The sequence below is a fragment of the Mus musculus genome, chromosome 10 (assembly GCF_000001635.26).
Source record: "Mus musculus strain C57BL/6J chromosome 10, GRCm38.p6 C57BL/6J".
NCBI classification, from domain to species: domain Eukaryota; kingdom Metazoa; phylum Chordata; class Mammalia; order Rodentia; family Muridae; genus Mus; species Mus musculus.
In genome coordinates, this window is record NC_000076.6 from 84,081,176 (window position 1) to 84,100,697 (window position 19,522).

At 45.3% G+C, this 19,522-nt stretch overlaps 2 long non-coding RNA genes across 4 annotated transcripts in view; one reads left to right on the forward strand and one right to left on the reverse strand.

Moving 5' to 3' along the window:
* Nucleotides 1-19,522, reverse strand: part of Gm34184 (predicted gene, 34184) — a 64,138-nt gene extending 44,616 nt beyond the window's left edge. The window contains exon 1 of the long non-coding RNA NR_152790.1: nucleotides 19,356-19,522. This is a non-coding gene — a long non-coding RNA (predicted gene, 34184). The remainder of the gene's footprint in view (nucleotides 1-19,355) is intronic.
* Nucleotides 3,455-15,053, forward strand: Gm34113. Of its 3 annotated transcripts, none has more exons than XR_380638.2 (3): nucleotides 3,455-3,537; nucleotides 11,087-11,234; nucleotides 14,831-15,053. It is a non-coding gene; the product is annotated as a predicted gene, 34113 (long non-coding RNA). The 3 variants fall into 3 exon arrangements; XR_871910.1 differs by lacking the exon at nucleotides 3,455-3,537 and adding an exon at nucleotides 8,508-8,537; XR_380637.2 differs by lacking the exon at nucleotides 3,455-3,537 and adding an exon at nucleotides 8,554-8,708.

Genomic DNA, 19,522 nt, shown 5'->3' on the forward strand with positions numbered 1-19,522 from the left:
ACATGTTTGTTACACGGAGGGAGTAGCTATGAGTATCTGTCCCCCTCTGTGTCTCTGCTACCACATTCACAGAAGCTAGACTCCTGCTGAGCAGTGAGTACAGTCTTGGCTGTAATCACTATTCTTCGTCTTAGGTCATTGTGATATTTGGTAGGCCGTGTATTGTCTTCCCTGCCACCCCAAGTCTTCCTCTCTGATGTGCCAGGAAATATCCTGCTCTTTCTTGAAAGCAGAAGTGATAGTATGTGTTTCCCACAAGTCCCTGTCATTCCTGTCACTAATGCTGAATTTCAAAGCCCTATGGGGCTTTCTTTCCTTGGAGGAGAAGGAGAAACCCCATTGCTTGGACTGGCAGCCCATTTCCCACAGCCCCCCCCCCCACTCTCCACAGTGCTCCCCACCCCCTATAGTCCCCCACTTCCCACAGCCCCCACTTCTCACAGCCCCCACTCCCCACAGCCCCCCACTCCCTACAGTCCCCCCACTCCTCACAGCCCCCCTTCCCCACAGCCCCCCTCCCCACACACCCCCCCCACCCGGGCTGATAGCACAGGCATTTTAATCACTTCCAGCCTAGGAAGGCAGGTTTCCTTATACTGACTCCAACTGGTAATTAGCTACAAAAGTTTGACAAATGCAGAAAAAAATGCTCGGCATGACCACATGTGGTTAAAATCTAGATTACAAATGCTGGGGGTGGTGAGGGCTGGAGGAAGCTGCTCTTTCAGGTGGACTGAGAACCTGTGCCGTGGAACACCAGGACACCTCTGGGTCCCGGGTGGGCACTGCTTCTGAACAGCTGCAATCACTTAGAGAGGCTGTGTCTTCCTTCCCTTTGCAGAGAGGGCCCAGGTCTCCTGAAGTCTGCGCAGGGCCTCACACGGGGTTCCAGAAAATGTATGCCAGGAACTTCCTAAAGTCTCTGACCCCTTTTACACTGACCAAGGGTGGAGCTTTGAAACCTTCGCACTGTTTGGATTCCAACAGAGGGACAAGACAGAACAGGATTTGCTTCTTGTTTTGTTTTTTCAAAAGATTTATTTATTTATTACGTAGACAGTGTTCTGCCTGCATGCATGCCTGCAGGCCAGAAGAGAGCACCAGATCTCATTGTAGATGGTTATGAGCCACTGTATGCTTGCTGGGAATTGAACTCAGGACCTCTGGAAGAGCAGCCAGTGCTCTTAACATCTAGAAACCAAAGGTCAATGGTGAGATGTCTCCCTCAATCCCTATTTATCTTGTTCTTAATTCCTTTTATTTCTGTATATGCGCTTGACCAAATGTGTACCATGTGTGAAGAAGAGGGTATCAGATCTCTGGAAACTGAGTTATAGGTTGGTATAAAATACACAGTGTAGGCGCTTGCGGGGTGCTGGGAACTGAATTCAGGTCTTTTGCAAGAGTTAGGGTCTCTTACCTCTTTCCATCTCCATATTCACCTTATTTTTTTGAGGCAGGGTCTCTTAAAGAACTTAGAGCTCATTGATTCGGTCAGGCTCGCTGGACAGCAAGCATTGGGACCTGTCTGTCTCCATTGTCCCAGTGCGAGGATAACAGGGGTGCACCTGCAAAGCTGGGCTTTTTACATGGGGGTGGAGATCCAAACACAGGTCCTCCTCATCATACCGGGCAACACTGACTGTGCTGTCTCCCAGCCTTGAACATCCATCCTTAAGGTCCCCATGACTAATGCAGCCCCAGTGTTTCAAACAAGAAACCCATGTCTATTGGGGGGCAAGCATGCATATCTCAAGCTCTGCTCTTCTCTGCCAAGAAGTGTTTTAGAAACTCTATGATGCAGAAAGCTGATGTTTCTCCCTGGGGTTGTGCAGAGGGGAGGGGAGGAGGGGCACCCATTTCCATCACTCAGAGCTTCTCACTGGCCTCTCACTGTCTCTCAGGATGCAGCCTTGCTGCATGTTCGTCCCATGGTCTCTATGTTTCCTCGTCCCTGCCCTGTGACAGTCCGCATGTCACCTCACATGTCACCTTCTACCTCTCTTTCCCAAGTGTATTCCCCCTATTCCCCATACCGAGAGGTCCACTTAACTGAAGTGGCACAGCCTAGTACATTACTGTGGCTGTCTTGAGAATTTTGACTTCCAGAACTTTCAGCAGCTAACTGGTTATGAGAAAACTCAGAGATCCCAAGTTTCCTTTGTTCTTTGGGCTGTTATGGTCAGAATCATTCATAGGATGAAACTGTTCAGAATAATAAAAAATTTTAAACTCTGTAGCATATCCCTTCCTTTTGTGGGTACACTGTACCCTAAAAAGAGTTTCAGGAGGATCATTTCCATGTCTCTTCGAAGTAGACGAGACCTACTCATGACACTCAGCTTCGCAGGGGAGAAAACTGAAGCCCAGAGAGACGTCAGCAGCTGTATTCGGCTCGCACACAGTGTGAATAACAAGGTAAGAATTAAAGCATGAATCTGTGCATGCGTAGTCCTCAGCATTTTCTGCCGTGTCTCAGTGTCCCCTGTCAGGATGACAGTGCTGTAACCCCAGAATTCTCTCTCCAGTAGTTGACACTTGGAAGATGTGTTCTTCTTTAAAAAAGTCATAAAATACATGACTCAATACCAACAAGAGTCTCCATTGTAGAACACACCATTAAGTGTGTAGCAGGGCAGACTTCAAAAGAGCCTCATAAAAACACACCATTGACTCTGCCTCTGCAGGTTTTAGCTAAGAAGGAGGAATTGAGTGGGGGATGCAACCTTTTCCCAGGACTTTTTCAGGACTAGAAGCTAATTGTGAGAAATAGCAGATACTTAAAAAAAAACTGATTGAAAATAGAATATGAGAATACAAGTCTTTTTTATTAATAAATAATAAAAGTTATACTTCCATATTGAAAATGTCTTTTTATAATCATAATTTAGGACTAAAAGGACCAGAAAACAAAACAAAACAAAACAACCAATCAAAAATTCTCTAAATCTCTTAGAGTCAACACCAGGACCAGCTACAAATTCTTAGGCTACATTATCATGAAATTTGAAGTTCTGTGTTCAAAAAATCAGTAAGAATCAAGAGAGAAGAGCAGACCACCAAACCAACAGTGACCCCACTCCAGGTCCCACACCTGAACAGCCATTCCTGGTTGCAGCATGATTACCGTCAACGGTTTACATGGCTATAGCAGCTTATAGCTTGCCTCGGCTTTTCACAGATAATTGAATTTGAGTTTCATAAGAGTTTAGTGGGGTAGAATAAAAGCTGTCTGCGTTTTAAAACGCTTACACATATGAGTGAAATTTATCAGCCATGACATTCTGACTGATGGAAAGAGCCTCTGCCCTCTGCATCACACTTGCATAATATGCGGTTCATGGTTTCTTATAGATTAAATAGGACCCAGTTAATTTGCTCATGGATTTTCACTCAACCGACTCATTAGTGCTACAAGCCAAGTGCCCTGATAAGCATTTCTGACATTTCCCTTGAATTTCACAGTGACTGGAAAAGGATACGAATTATCCCTCCCAATGTCCCTCTGGGAGTCAGAAGCAAAGCTGGACAGTGGAGGTAACCAATTATCCATTAAGATCATTATCGTTAGAACGCAGGGAGCCAGATACCTCTGTGATACCCTTTGTAAAGGCATTATGGAGGTGGGGTGGTGGTGCATGCCTTTAGTTCCAGAGCTTGGTAAGCAGAAGTCAGATCTCTGAGGTCTGGGCCAGCCTGGTCTACGTGCATTCCAAACCAACATGGTGAGATCTAATCTCAAACAAACAAGCACCCAAAACAAGAACAAAAATTGCTTCTTTGAAAACAGCATGATTGCCTGTAAAAGGGAAAGAACACACCCTTTCGATAGACAGCCTATGAAGTCTAAGCCACACGAACCAGTAACCACTGATTCCCCCTTCTTGCTTTCCTAGTCTTTCTTTTGCTGCAGTTTCTAGGAAGCCTGTGATGAAGGGTCCATACATCTTATATCTTCTCATTTCTCTCTATGTGTCTGTGTATGCACATCGGTGTGCACATGTGTGCAGAGGCCAGAGATCAATGTGGAGTGTCTTCCTCTATCACTCTCCACCTTGGGTCTCTCAATGAGCTGGGGCCTCACTGATTCAGTATGATCAGCTGACCAAGTAGCTTAGGAATCCTCTCGCTTCCTCCTCTCCCGTGCTGGGATTACAGGCATGCGCTTCATGACCTGCATTTCATGGGGTATGCGGAGATCTGACCTCAGGACCCCATGCTTGCCTGGCAAGTGGTTTTCCCATGCACACAGTTCAGAGGATCGTCTGCTTACTGGATTGGAAGTACATGAATTGGCCTTGTCCCTACCCTCAGAGTGGGAGGCACTAACTGTCCACAAAGTATGCCTGAGCTAATGTGTGAGTATATATTAGCCACCTTGCATGTTGAATAAAGCCACACAACTATTTCTGGTGAGTGAACTGTAAACAGAAATTGAATGTGGTGTGTTTCCAAGGGAGAGGCTCATCTATGGCTGGGCCTCTCTTAGACTCAGTGACCTCAGAAGCTAGCATTAAGATTTTGGAATAGAGAGGTACAAGCATGTCACCTCTCTGACATGGGTGACCCCCCTGACCAGCGACCTGGGTGAGAATTTCCCTGAGAGTCAGGAGACTCTTGTGGAAACTGTTTCATGGGATAGTGCTTAAGATCTGGGAATTTGTAGCACGGCACAGTCTAAGTTCACCCTGACAAATACCCTCCACCTTCAGGATGCTTCTCCTGTTCCCCTTGTCTGTCCACTGACCCTCAGTACAGGGAATCCTCACACATAATGTTCAACATTCCTCTCCGGCCGCATTCTATTTCTCTTGAAAGTTTCTGACAGCTAGCAGGATTCTCCTGTTTTTAGAGGCTTCCTGAGTTGTCAAACTATTTGATTTTACATTAAAGACAGAGAGGACTGACCCCAAACACGGATGGCTTGAGAGCACCCAAGAATTGCAGGATTCTGTAGTTCCTGGAACCATCTAATATAAACAGAGTTGGGAAAAAAAGAAGTGTTTAAACGCTGCACTGGCAAGAAGGTGTGGTGGTCTATCTCACTAACTGAAGAACTTACGGTCTATCTCACTAACCCAGGAACTTGTTTCCAGGGAAGCTTTAGAAGAAGAAAGGTTTTAGCTACTTATTGTTTTAGGCATGAATGGTTCAAGGAAGTCTCAGCCATCACCATAAAGTAAACCTTTAAATGGCAAAGTAAAATAGCAAGTTTTTAACAGAACATAATAGGACATGCTGTCTATCCTCTTTCAAAAGCAACCTTGAGAACGGTTCTCACCCTTTCATAGGATGCTAATTGGGACACAGGTCAGGATGCTATAACAGAACACCACAGACTAGGTTGCTTAAACAACAAAGATGTATTTCTTCACAGTTCTAGAGACAAAAGTCCCCAGTCAGGAAGTCATCATGACCAGACTCTGGTCCTGGTTAGCTCTTGCTTGCAGATGGCTGCCACTGTGCTGTGTGCTAATGTGGCTGCTCCCTGGGCATGCAGGGGAGATGGGAGTGGGGAGGGAAGCAACAGATACAAAACATCACCTGTATGGATGGAATGTGGTCATCACCTAAGCTTAGGGAGGGGAATTAGTAATCCAAATGAGACTAATGTTATGGGTCATTGCTCCGATGTTAAACTAAGCTCCTCTTTGCTTTGACATAAATTCTGCACCTGCTGTGATTTCTAGGCACTGAAGTTTCGCTGTACTTGTAGCAAATAGATGCTTATTGGCATAGTTGGTGAGTGGTCCCATCCCTGGCCAGGAGCACCATTGCGCTCACACTTGGGACCCACTGTAATGTAACTTTTACTCATACAGTGGGTACGCAGGCAAGAGAGTTTTCCTGCAGGAAGGTTAATGGGAATTGACTAGAAACTTGGCCCAGGAAAGAACTAAGAAATACAAGAAGAAGCTAAATGAACATGTGTGAAAGAAGGGAATGAAAGAGAGGAGGTCCTGAGTCAAACATGACTGTGTCCCAGGATTGAATGAAACAAACAAACAAACAATCAGGAACGAACATGACTGCTCCTAGGTCTGTTGTAGGAGACATTTTATTATCTAGATATGTGGGAGAACATAGCCAGAGGCAAGGACATCAGGGAGAATCCAGAGTGGTCCTGACCAGACTGAGCTGGGTCATATGGAGAGAGGGGAAGGGGAAGGCAGAGGGGAGAGGGAGAAGTGCTGCAGCCAGTAGGGGCTTGGATTATATAGGGAAGAGTGGCCCAGCTCCCTGGGTTGGGGAGTTTAGGATAGGGGCAGGATATGCCAGTCAGGAGGACCCTGTAACAGGGAGGGACAGAGGGATGCTGGGAGAACCTGGTGGCCAAGTCTGCTTCGGTATGTTAAATAGGCACCTCAGCCATTTCTCCCAGGGCTGAAACCTAACAAGGATGAATGTTGAGAATATTGATATGAAAAACCCCAGATCTCAGCTCCAGAAAACTCAAGTGCAGAAACGAGAGGAAGGTATTCTAAGTGTGGCAGGGGAGGAGCGTTCTGTTTTAGAGAAGTTCCCCCACTTGACTGGAAGTGCAAAGGTCATGGGTTCCATTTTTAGGTAAGAAAGCCGAAGTTTCCATAAGTTGCCTAACATGGTCTTCTGGGGGTGTTGGGATTCCACAGGTCACATACAACAGATTCCAGCTATAGTCACGTGTAGCTGAAGGATGGGTGTGTATGGGGAGGTCTTCTAAGCAATGTGTCTTGCTTCATCCTTGTGTGACAGTACTCACAAACCGAGGTGTATGGTCACTCTATGAAATCTTGATGCGATGAACAGAGCCTAGGGGGTTGCTAGTGTAACAGGACAGGCTCCTTTACATGAAAAATCTGTAGAAAGACACTATAAGATAATAAGAAACTTACTTAACTACATGATCCAGTCACTGTTGACTTACAATCTCACTGGGCTCCTCCTAAACAGCAACTTTGCAACGGCTTGCATCATTTCCTGTGGCCATTGCCTGCCAGGTGCAAGCCAGGTGCATCAGCATGTAAAGACTGCTCATTATCCTAGCCTCCTCCCCCTCCCCCTCTTCCTCCTCCTCTTCCTCCTCCTCTTCCTTCTTCTCTTCCTTCCTTCTCCTCCTTCCTCGCTCTCTCTGTCTCTCTGTCTCTGTCTCTGTCTCTGTCTCTCTCTCTCTCTCTCTCTCTGTTCCCATGTGTTCCCAGTCAGCCTCTCATTCTGTCCTTCTCTGTTCCCTTCTTTTCTCTGCCTCTGCTCTTTTCAGGTCCCAACTCCCCTCCCTTCCCCAATGGTAACGTCCTTACATTAATCAGGTCTGTTGCATGGTGTGATTTCTCATATGCAGGGGAGCATGCATACAAATACTTGCTTACACAAATCTACTCTCTCATACACATATAGCTTAACCAAGCCAAACTCCCCACCATCCAATCCTCCATAGTCTACACTCTTCATGAAAGAGAATGCCTCGGTCAGTGAATGAATTAAAAATACATTAATGATAAAGCTGTGGGTTTTGCCTCTATGTTTCTCATTGTCTCGGCTCTTGCTTTGTTCTGTTGCTGGATGAAGTGAGGAGAGTCTTGACTAGCTTAAGTCTATGTGGCAGTGATGATTAACCTCTAGGAACACTAGACAGTTTCTTCTTCATGCTGTTGGCAGTCTATTGGGTGACACTTGGATCCCACAACTGACAGAGGTCAACGGACAGACAGACTGCTCATTCTGGTCGCTCTGTCCTCTGGTCACCAGAATCTGTGGTTACTGCGGGCTGCCATGGTGGGAAGGAGCACGGTGACTGGCACACTGGCTCTTAGGTCACCTGTCAGTAACACTGACCTCTAAAATGTCTCTAAGACATCTGCCCGTTCTTGTTTTAGATGTGGTTGGGTGGAGGCTGAAGCGAGTCAGGGGTGGTGAGTATAAAGAGGAGAAAAACAGAGAACTTGCAAAGATTCAGGCAGTGGACTGTAAGTGTGGAGGAATTCAAGGGGACTTCTGGAAAGGGGACTTTTAGCACAGTAGACTTTTGGCCACATTGAAGTACCAAATAAGACAACTTGAAATCACTGGCAGGTGCCTGGAGGAGGTGGGACTCCAATGTGAATGCCATACCGTGTTATTATTGTCATTTATATTTACAGCATAGCTCCTCAAAGCAGCTGCACTGGAGCTCAGCAGGCCTGTCTGAGAATGAGGACGGGAACTGAGTCATAAGCGTTATCAAAACTCTGTTGGCTTCTTCTTCCTCCTCTAGAAGGTCAGCCTTGCTTTTTAAAGGGACGAGGAAGCACTTACATCCCTGGGGTGGCGAGGTATTCCAGATGGTCCAATACCTGCTCCCACATCTCAGCTGCAGTCTGCAAATTTACCTCATCTAAGTCCTTAAGCGGGTTTCAAGCCTTGGCCTCAGAGGCAGAATTGGAAACCATAAAAATACCTCTTTGTTCAGCTCCCTGGAGGGAGAACAGATGTCGTCCGCCTAAATGATTTTCATAGACGGAACGTCTCCTATGGTGCAGCTGCCCTAGAATTTCCAGAAATGACTGGGGTGATGCAAGGTACTATGGAGACCTGGTAGCTGCAGTTAGCTTTCCTTCTGCGAGGTATCAGCATCGTCCTCCTTGGTGGGCTATGAGATGTTTATCAGTGGTACCAGGAGGTGGGAAGCCAATCTCTTCGTGACCACTGAGCTTCCCCACACATGGACAAGCCTAGAGCTGAATGGAGAGGTGAGCTGGGAACTGCCCCTCCCTTCTCCGCCAGGCTCACACATGCAATGTAGGAAGGAAGCCCAGTGCTGTTCTAATGTCCTCTAGGTGACAAGGATTTTTTGCACCATGTGCAGCTGTATTCAGCAAGTACATCAAGAGGTGTGGACATAACGGGACAAATAGCTCATTTTTGACTAAGGGCACTGAGTTCTAACATTACTATTGTGCCAAAAATGTACAGGCTGGGACCCCAAACACCCGCTGGTAGAGATTCTGTCATCTCCTCTGATCTAGGAAGCAAAGGTTAGAGAACAAGAGTTCAGAGTCTCCTATTAACTTTCTAACAACCAATCCCTCTGCCTTATTGTAGCCTTTACTAACCAGAGAAAGGGGGTTTGGCTGTTAGACGCAGAAGTGGATCACCTTCATGCAGGGCAGAGAAATGGCTGATTTTGTGTATCTGCTTGGCCGGATTATAGCAGACAGGAGCCATACCTTCATCTCTCCATGCTCCTTAGCTTGCAGATCTCAAATGCTGAGATGTCTTATCTTCTGTAGTCACGTGGGCCAGTTGTTTACAGGGATGACTTTAAAGATAGATTGTTTTACCTGCTACACATACACACCTACACACATACCATATACACCACACACACATGCCTACATACCACACCACACACACTCACACACACACACACATACCACACTACACCCCCCACACACACACACATACCACACATACCATATATACCACACACACCATATATACCACACACACCATACACACTACACATACACCACACACATACTGCACATAACACACACACACACACACACACACACACACACACACACAATTGGTTGCCTGGAGAAGTCTCATAGAGGCAGCTAGTTTCAAAACCTGACCCGTGAGTTCTACAGATTTTATGTTGAGGCATCTCTATTAGAGGTGGGGGTGGGGTAGTGCTCCCATTTGGTAACCTCGAGGTCTTGAGTACATTTCTTTTTAGCCTTTTGGGTTATTTAAAAATGAAATTGAAGCCTGGCAGTGATGGTGGTGCAGGCCTTTAATCCCAGCACTTAGGAGGCAGGCAGATCTCTATAAATTCAAGGCCAGCCTGGTGTATGGAGTGCGTTCCAGGATAACCAAGGCTACACAGAGAAACCCTGTCTCAAGAAACCAAACTGGAAAAAAAAAGTGCAACTCTCAGCTGCTTCACAGAGTTCCTGAGATACCAAGAGGCCACATTTTGGAGCCCTTTGTCTTGAGGTCCATGTGGCATTTCTGCCTGTTGCCATGATGCCAGTGAGGACATAGATGGGCCTTACCCCAGGCTGTTTCTCCTTGATCAAGACAAAACCTTAAGGAGGGGTCAGGGCCAGACAAGGGACATCAATTACTTGAGCGAGAAATTTCACCAATGATATCTGTTGTGGCTGGACTTGGGATGGCATGGTTGTCCCAGTCCCTGGACTTGAGGACACAACCATGGCTGCTTAGCTCCCACGAATCCTGTGACCCTCCTCCTTAATCTACCTAGAGCTTGCTTAATCTACCAAGATCTTTTCTGCACAGTAGAAGCCATAATATTCCCATCTTAGATCTTTCAGCCCCTAAGTAGATCCAGGCTACAGGGTTGTCTTTGTCTTCAAAACTCTCTCTGCTTTTGAGCCTGTGTGGCTACTGCACGCTGTCTCAGGAGGGCCCACGTCCTGGATAGGCTCCCTATTTCCCGAGGATGGGATTCTCTTCCACCCCCAACCTCTGGTGAGTGTGTTCCTATATGAGTTCATGTTGTGTCTCAGACTTGGTGTCCAACTCCAGAATCAGGGTCAAGGGTTCACCTCAGCTGCTTTGCATCCTTCTGTTGGACAGTAGGCACACTGCTATCTCCAAGAATATGGTGGAACTGTTTCATAATAACCCATAAGGCCTCAGCGTCCTCCCATCTTTTCGTCCAGTCCACACCAGAGTCACAGAGTCGATGGTTTTCTCCCATGCCCCCTGCCCCCCCAAGCTTTTAAAGATTTAGGGTTCTTTGGGCCTAAGCCACTCAGATGAAAATAATTTATAACCCCTTTCCATCCACTCCTTTTAAATACAAGCTGTGGGACCCCCCCCCCCTCTTACTCTCCCCTCTCCCAGGCCAAGAACTCTGGGATGCTTTAAATATTTCATGGTGAGTAAAGTGGATAAAATCCTTGCTTCCAGGGCTTGCTTCTCTGGGGATAAAGCAGTGTGTCTGTGGGAGGGTATTCATGAGAACTGCATTCTGAGCAATATGTACACTTTAGCCCTGGAGATCCTGCCCACTGCTGCGCCCTTCTGTTAATATGCATAACAATCTTAGGATACTTTTTGTTACTGTTACCTACTCAAACAAATCCTTTCACAGGACCCAAGACTGAAGGCAATAGAAGCCCAAGTCCACCCAATCCTACAGCTGTCACAAAAAGAAGCAAGCTGCAGAATGAGGTAGCTATGTCGCTTTCTCCAGTACAATTCAGAAGACCATGCAGCCTTCAGTTATGTCCACACCTTAGGTAAGATCTTATGGTCTCTAAATCTATGTAGTTGGTTTTGGCAGAGTTTGGTGGGTGGCTTGGGTAGCTTGATTGAATAACTTTGGCTGGACACTTATCTCTCTCCCTCTCCCCCTCCCCCTCTCTCTTTCTCTCTTCACTGAGTTACGTAGAAATTAGGTAATGTTGGTCATTTAGACTATGATCTGAAACTAGGGCACACCATAAACATATAAATTACTTTTGTGTGTGTATTCAATTCAATTTCCCAATGAGATTGTTTTTTTTCTTCCAGCATAAGAAATAATCTACTGATTATTTCTTATGTGTATGTGCATATGTGTATGTTCTCATGTGTACATGTGCATGTTTGTCCATGTATGTGTGAAGGTCAATCTCAGATGTCATTCCTTGGGTACTGTCCACATTGTTGTTTTGAGACAGTCTTTCACTGTTCTGGAACTCTCGGCTAGGCTTTCTGGCTAAGGAGTACCAGGCATCTCCCTCTCTCAACCTCCCCTGTGTACCCTCATGCCTGATTTTAAAATGTGGGTTCTAGGAATTGGGTTCTCATGGAAGGCTATGAGAGCTAGGATTCATCGTGGCAAAATTGAGATCCACTCTACCCGACTTAACCTAATGTGTACTGTCCTGGTTTGAATATGCTTGGCCCAGGGAGTGGCACTATTTGGAGGTGTGGCTTTGTTGGGATAGGTGTGTCATTGTGGGTGTGGGCTTTAAGGGCCTCATCCTAGCTTCCACAGTGGCCTTTACTGACTAAGCTCTCTCCCCAGAAGCATCTCCTCTAGAGAAGCATTAGCCATGCCATCCAATGAACAGAAACTTTTGGATGATGATAACAAACTTAATATTGTCTTTGGCAATATTCAAAATGACACTGACAATCCATTTATCCAAAGTCCTTGCTCCACTTTGTAGAGCTATCAGAAAAGATTGCTGTCTTCCACAGGACACCATCAGCTTAAGAGTCATTCTTCCTCTTGTGTTTACAGCCCCCATGGTTGCTTTTGAAATACTTCAAGTGGCAGTTATTGTACTGTCTTAGTTAGGATTTTACTGCTGTGAACAGACACCATGACCAAAGCAAGTCTTATAAAGGACAACATGTATTTGAGGCTGGTTTACAGGTCAGTCCATTATCATCAAGGTGGAAGCAGGGCAGCATCTAGGCAGGAATGGTGAAGAGAAAGCTGAGAGTTCTACATCTTCATCTTAAGGAGGCTAGTGGAAGACTGACTTCCAGACAGCTAGGATGAGGGTCTTAAAGCCCACGTCCACAGTGACACACCTATTCCAACAAGGCCACACCTCCAAATAGAGCCACTTCCTGGGCCAAGAATATTCAAACCATGACACATTAGGTTAAGTCAGGTAGAGTGGATCTCAATTTTGCCACGATGAATCCTAGCTCTCAGAGCCTTCCAGTCTTCCTTTGATTATCTTTGAAGCAGGGGTTAAAACCGGAAAGGCACAGAGACATCTGGAGCTGGTAGCACAGGGAAACCTGGCCCAAAGGAAGACTCAATGATCACTGAATTTAAGCAAACTGAATCAGATCTTAATTCCAGGATGTTTTAACTTTGACTTGGTTTGAAGACCTTACCAAGCCCAATCAGACTGACAGAAAGTTCTCTTTGGTGGCGTATTCATCCAAATTGCCCGCACATCTGGGATCTATTACATGGTGGTATATATTTCAGCCTATGTTTCTGCTAATGCTTCAGTAAACAGAAACCACATGAATGTTGACTGTTCAAATACAGTAGCTGTTGGTCTGCCCCCGGTGGGGTGCAATGTACAGCTCAGCATTGCAGAAGCGAAGAAAGTAGGTCCAACCTAAGTTGAATTCTCACCCCTAGCTGTATTTGAGATACTTCTCATGGTGAAATTAATGCATTTAACTGTTTCCTACCACTTAGAGTAATGAAAAAAATTAAATCTACAGAGTTCCTATTTGTATGAAAGGCAAGTTTACCAGTCTGGAACACATCTATCTGGCTGTTAGTAGCAATACACTTGTCTCCCTGTGGATTCAACTACTTCATGGCTATTTGGTTGTGGTTCTCAGTTTCTCGTATAGAAACCTTAGCTCAGGGCCAGTATCCCAATGAGACTCTTAGTCTTGTTGCCATAGCTGTACAAGGATGCTCTGCCCACAGGCATTGAGTCCTCATGGAAGGAGTAAGGAGGCAGGACCAGGTACATGACACGTGTGCCCTCCCCTTCCATTTTGGCTCTTAATCAGAAAGATCTAGACAAGTTTCCAGGAAGGCTGAATCCTTGAACAAACACCCACCTCATGGCCATAGCTATGCTGTGGGACACCTGTATCTGCAGGGGAGCCTGAAGACAGTGAATTCTTCACTACTCTGGCCTCTGTAGTAGAGGGACAGGACAGGAAGGGGTGAGGGTAGGTGATGATTTAGCCAGTTACCTGTGTCTGCCATCATGGATCACAAGAGGCTTTCACGGGCCCACTGCTAATCTCCCTGAATGGACCACAGAAAGCAACAGAGCCAGCAGACCCTTAACACCTAAAGGATAAGGAGGTGGGAGAACTTCAAAATTAGTTTCACAGAAGTTTAGGACCCAGCTCTGTCCTCTACTCTCTATTTTCTCAGCTACAATAGCACTATTGCAAAGACTGATTACTTTAGCGTCTTAGTTAGGATTTCATTGCTGTGAAGAGACGCCATGACCATAGCAACTCTTACTGGGGCTGGTTTACAGTTTCAGAGGTTCAGTCCATTATCATGATGGGGAGCATGGCAGCATCCAAGACAGACATGGTACTGGAGGAGCCAAGAGTTCTACATCTTGATCCACAGGCATCAGACGGAGACTGTTGGGCATAGTTTGAGCATAGGAGCCCTCAAAGCCTGCAACCACTATGACACACTTCCTCCAACAAGGCCACACCTACTCCAATAAGGACACACCTCCTAATAGCACCTCTGCCTATGGCCAAGCATTCAAACACATCAGTCTGGGGGTGGGGCATTTCTAATCAAAGCACCACACATAGTCAGAGGACAGGACACAGAAGATCTGATTAGGCCATTAACCTCTCTGTTCAGGACAAGTTGTGGTAAAGTTATCCCCCACCCCAAATTCTTTGATTTTGTTGCTGTGTTGAGATCTCCAATTTCTGGGTTCAGATGTTCTTCACTGTTCTATGAGGCCACAAAGTACTCAGATTTCCAATGAGCTAAAAACTGTGGAAATTTATAGATTATGTGGCTTCCTTGCTGAGTGATGGGGTATTATTCTTTTATGAATTTTTCTATATGATAAGCAAGTAACGTAAAACTCTGACATTTTAAAACTGATTATATATATATATATATATATATATATATATATATATATATATATATATACAGAGAGAGAGAGAGAGAGAGAGAGAGAGTTACTGTGATGGCTGGTCTTGGTTGTCAAATTGACTCCATCTGGAATTAACTAAACCCAAGGTATCAGGGTACACCTGAGACGGATTTTCCTTTATTATATCTTTGAAGTGGGACGACCCACTCCAAATCCAGATCCTTTGAGTGGAAAGATCCACCTTATATCTATGCCACACTCTCTGCTGGCAGGATGCTGAAGAGGGAAGCATCTGCTCTTTGCCTGCTCGCCCTCGTTTTCACTGGAAGTTCATTCCCTCACTGGCATTAGAGCCTACTTCTGGATTCTGAATATACTGAAGAACAGCAGAGACATCCAGCCTCCAGGACTGAATAACTACTGGATTCTTGGACTTTCTTTCCATCAGGAGATAGCCATTGTTGAACTCGCCAGATCACAGCCTGAAAGCCACTCTAATAAATCTAATAATAAAGAATTTATATGTATCTGTATATGTGTGTGTTAAATCCATGTATATTGAATATTCAATATATTATACATGAATATATATTTTTCTATCAGTTCTGTTCCTTTGGAGCATTGGTTCGCAACCTTCCTAATGCTGGGACACTTTACTACAGTTCCTCATGTTGTGGTGACCTCCTAGCCATAAAATTATTTTCTGATATGCAAAATATCTGATATGCGACCCCAAAGGGTCTCAACCCATACTTTGAGACCCTGTGCTCTAGAGAACCATGGCAAACGCTGTGGTCATAAGTCCCAGTGGCAGAATGAACTCCATGGGATGTGCTGTGTAAGTTGATTCGGATGGGCAGTGGTGAGAGACATCATGCTTCTCCTTCTCTGAGTTCTCAAGAGCCAAGGGATTTGATGGAGGAGAGGGAGATGCACATGTCATGCGAACCGGAGAAGCAAAATCCTACAGCCGAGTCTGAGCTGGTAAAGGCAGCTGCAGAAACTAGATAAGAAGAAAGAACATGCTCTAGGTTGGATTCAATTTCTTTAAGCACTTCTGTTTAAATCCATATCACAACATCTCTTCCTTCCTTAGGAATATTTCTCTCGGGAATGTGTGCACATTCCGTCTAGGCTAGACAAGGCTAACAGTGAGAAAACCTTTCTTTCCTCTTCAAAATCTAAGGACCATGCCATCCTCTACGTAGTGAAAAAGAGGTTAGTCTAAAGCTACCAGTTCTCCACCCATTTTAAGGGGGGGGAGAGTAAAGTAAACTAAAATTTCTATGAATATACACACACATTTATGAAGGCTGAGTGTGCGTCTCAGTGCAGGAAAGGCAAAACTCCTTGAAAAACAGTGTCTTTTACAGAGTTAGAGGGGAAGTTTTACCAAAAAAAATTTTTTTATACACATTAAAGATGTTCATTTGTTAGAAATTTCAAAACCAAGATTTGTACCAGATTCAGGGATTTTTATCAGCAGTGGAACTTAATGGATTCCGAAAGCAGACCCCTGGGCCTTCCCTGTTTCCTTTTGAAGTCCCATTTTACTTTATCTTCAAATGGCCCAGCACAATCAGCTCATTGAGGCCCCTTGTCTTGTAAACGCTGACATTTGTTCATAGTCCCATGTCAGGCCCAGAGACAGAGGCTCAGCTCCCAGCTACTCAGGAAGCTTTTAGATGTGCGTTGATTTGAACTTTGGGCAGAAGCGTTGCCCAGTGGGAAGCTGAGGCTTTCAGCTTTGGGCTTCAAAGGCTGGGGACATCTGTACTCAGCTGATCTTCCCGATTGACATGCCTCTTTCCCATGGGGTGGTGGGGCTGGGGAACCAGACCAGACTGACATGTTTCTCTTCTCTTCATCTTTCAAAGGTGAGAGCCTGCATGTGTCTGAGACCCACCAAGAACAAGACTCACTTAGATCAAGGGGATCCTACCACACACTGTATTGGTCAGCCACAGGCCACTGCTGATTTACCATATGACACGTGCATATATGTGTGTGTGTGTGTGTGTGTGTGTGTGTGTGTGTGTACACATTGTTTGCCTCATTGCAGCTTCTGCCACATAGGTAAACTCAATCATGTGTAGGTGAGAGTGAGTCACCTATAACCAGCTGGCAGAGAGCTGGGATTAGAATTCAGGAGCTGAGGCTCTGGTGACCTATCCCCCTCTGTAGCATTCTTCCTGTACCTGCACCCCAAACCCAGGTGAAGACTTTTTCAGGATTAAGGCTATTTCTGTTCATAACCTCTTCATGGAATCAGGGTCCTAAATCCCACTGGGCATTTCTGTAATACATTTCACTCAGAGAGGAAGTTACGGAATGATAACAGAATGACAGACAGGGTAAACTGAGTCAGTATTCTGGATCCTGAATTAAACCCCAGAGAAGCATTTTGTCTCTGATCCTCTTGGCTCCATGAACTAGCATCTTAACCATTTCTAGGATTTTTTTTTCAGATGTATCTATTTCCAAGGTTGTTCACATATGTGTGTATGTGTGTGTGTGTTGTGTTTGCATGTGCTTATGCAAGTATGTATGCATGTTTCTGTGAATGAGGAGCATGCAGAGGAACCTCACATGCTATTCTTTAGTAGCTGCCTGCCTTGTATTATGCAGAAAAGCTCTTTGACTGGGACCTGGGGTCACCAGATAGTCAGGCTGACTGTCCAGTGAGTCCCAATAATCTGCCTGCTTCTGCCTCCCCAGAGCTGGGATTGAAAGTGTGTGTGCCCTTGGTCCATGCCCAGCTTCTTATTTGGGTTCTGGGGATCATACCTAAGGCCTTCCTGTTACACACCAAGCTATGGAGAACTGACCTTTCCAGCCCTCACACTTCATTGCCATATTCTAAGTCACCCCTGTTCATTTGCAACCATTTGAAAAGCACAAGAAGAAGATGCTGAGCACATTGGCTGCTTTTCTAGTGACTAAACTCCACAGGCTTTCCTTAGACTAACAGCTCTCTTTCTAATGACTAAACTCCACAGGTTTTCCTTAGACTAACAGCTCTCTTAAGTAAGATGCGAATGGAAGAAAGGGAGAAAAGAAAACACCTAAAAGCTTACAGATGAGAAATTGGTTAGTTTTTATCTCATCACTTAGGGAATTTATAAGAGTCTTCATTTCCCTTTTGTTTGCTAAAAAACTGGTGTTGAGTTTGTAGCCAGTCATAACCATAGACAGATTTTTTTTTTTGCTATAAACTTTTCAATGATCCCCCTCTTTCTTCCTGTGTTATATAAAATTTATACCTCCCATCTCTTAGAAATGACAGTGAGCTATCCAGGATCATAATTAAATTCAACACTTTTAGCTCATTGCTTATACTGATTAGAAATAATAGGTGTACTTGGCAAGTGCATTATTCATTTGTTTTGCTTCCCTCTGGTGTTTATCATGAGTCCACGAATAAAAATCCTCTGGAAGAAGACAGGAATAAAGGATAACAATGTTCTTTTTGAACAAATTCACTTGCACTGGGGATGCTGAATTGGGGAACTGGTGTTCTCGTGGCTCATGGGAAGTCGCCATGTGTCCACTTACAGCAGGAAGAGAAAACCAGGGGAGGAATGAGCAGAAAGAAACAAAAAAGCAAAGAGAGAAGAGAAGGAAAGAGCGGTGTGGAGAGGAGCAGAAGGGAGGATGCAGGAGCTGGGAATAAAGGATAGATGTGTAAAATATGAATGAAAGCTAGCATGACCTTATCAGCTTAGGACAAGGCTTGCACCCCATTATCCTTGGGAGGATGCTTGAGAACCACATGTGAGGTCAAATCCAGAGAGTTTAGCAGAGGAGGGAAGATCTGCCTTAAGTGGGGGCAGTACCGGCTGTAGGCTGGGGATCTGAGTGAATAAGATGATAGGCAGAACAGCAGCCTGCACCTATCTGCTCCATGGACACAATACAACCAACTGCTGCACAGTCCCACTGCCCTGAATTCCCCACCATGGGGAAGATACTAAACTGCCAGCCAATTAAATTCTCCATTCTGTACGCTGCATATATGTGCATAACAACAACTAGTAAAAAGGGAGGGGGGACCAGAGCCCATGAATTTGAAGGAGAACAAAGAGGCATATGTGGGAAGGTTTGAGGAAGAGTGGGAGGGAGAAATAATGTAATATATTACAACCTCCAAAAATAAAAATTAAAAAAAGGACACATACAAAAGAAGAAGAAATGGAGGTTTTGAGCTGAAAGGATAGCAGGTCTGTGCCTTGCAAGCACAAGGACATGAGGTTGAGCCCCAGAGCTCATGTTTGGAAAGCTGGACTTGGTGGTGAGTGCCTGCAGTCTCAGCACAGGAGGTAAAGAGCTAATCCTTGGAGGGAGCTCACTACAGGTGCATTCCAGGCCAATGAGAGGCTCTTTCCAAAGCAAGAAAGCAAACAACAATAGCAAAGTGGACTGGAAACAAGAGTTGAGGTTGTCCCCTAGCCCGCACAGACACAGGCCCACAGACAGACAGACAGACAGACACACACACACACACACACACACACACACACACACCACTTGTATTTTCAATTCTACAGCCTCTTAATCAGAAAGAAAGAGACCAACACAGTCCTCAAAGTGTTATCAAAACTGTGACACAGAAAATCCAACCAGAGAAGTGGCCTGAATCTCTTTCTTGGACCCAAGTTACCGCCGTGTTAGGGACAGATACAAACTCCCAGATTGCAGAGCCATGCATTCAAGCCCAGAAGCCCAGAAGCCCAGAAGCCCAGAAGCCCAGAAGCCCAGAAGCCCAGAAGCAGCCACGGTTATTCTTGACATACTAACCTCTTCCCTTAGAGGCTCAGCAGCCTGGAAGCTGTTTAGCACAGAGCAGTGGTCCCCACACGTGAGCCCTGGATCACTGGAGGTATCCAATTGGCAACTTGTTAGAAGTGCAAAATCTTAAGCTCCGTTCCAGACCTGCTGATCAGAAAGTCTGGGGTTTCTAACCC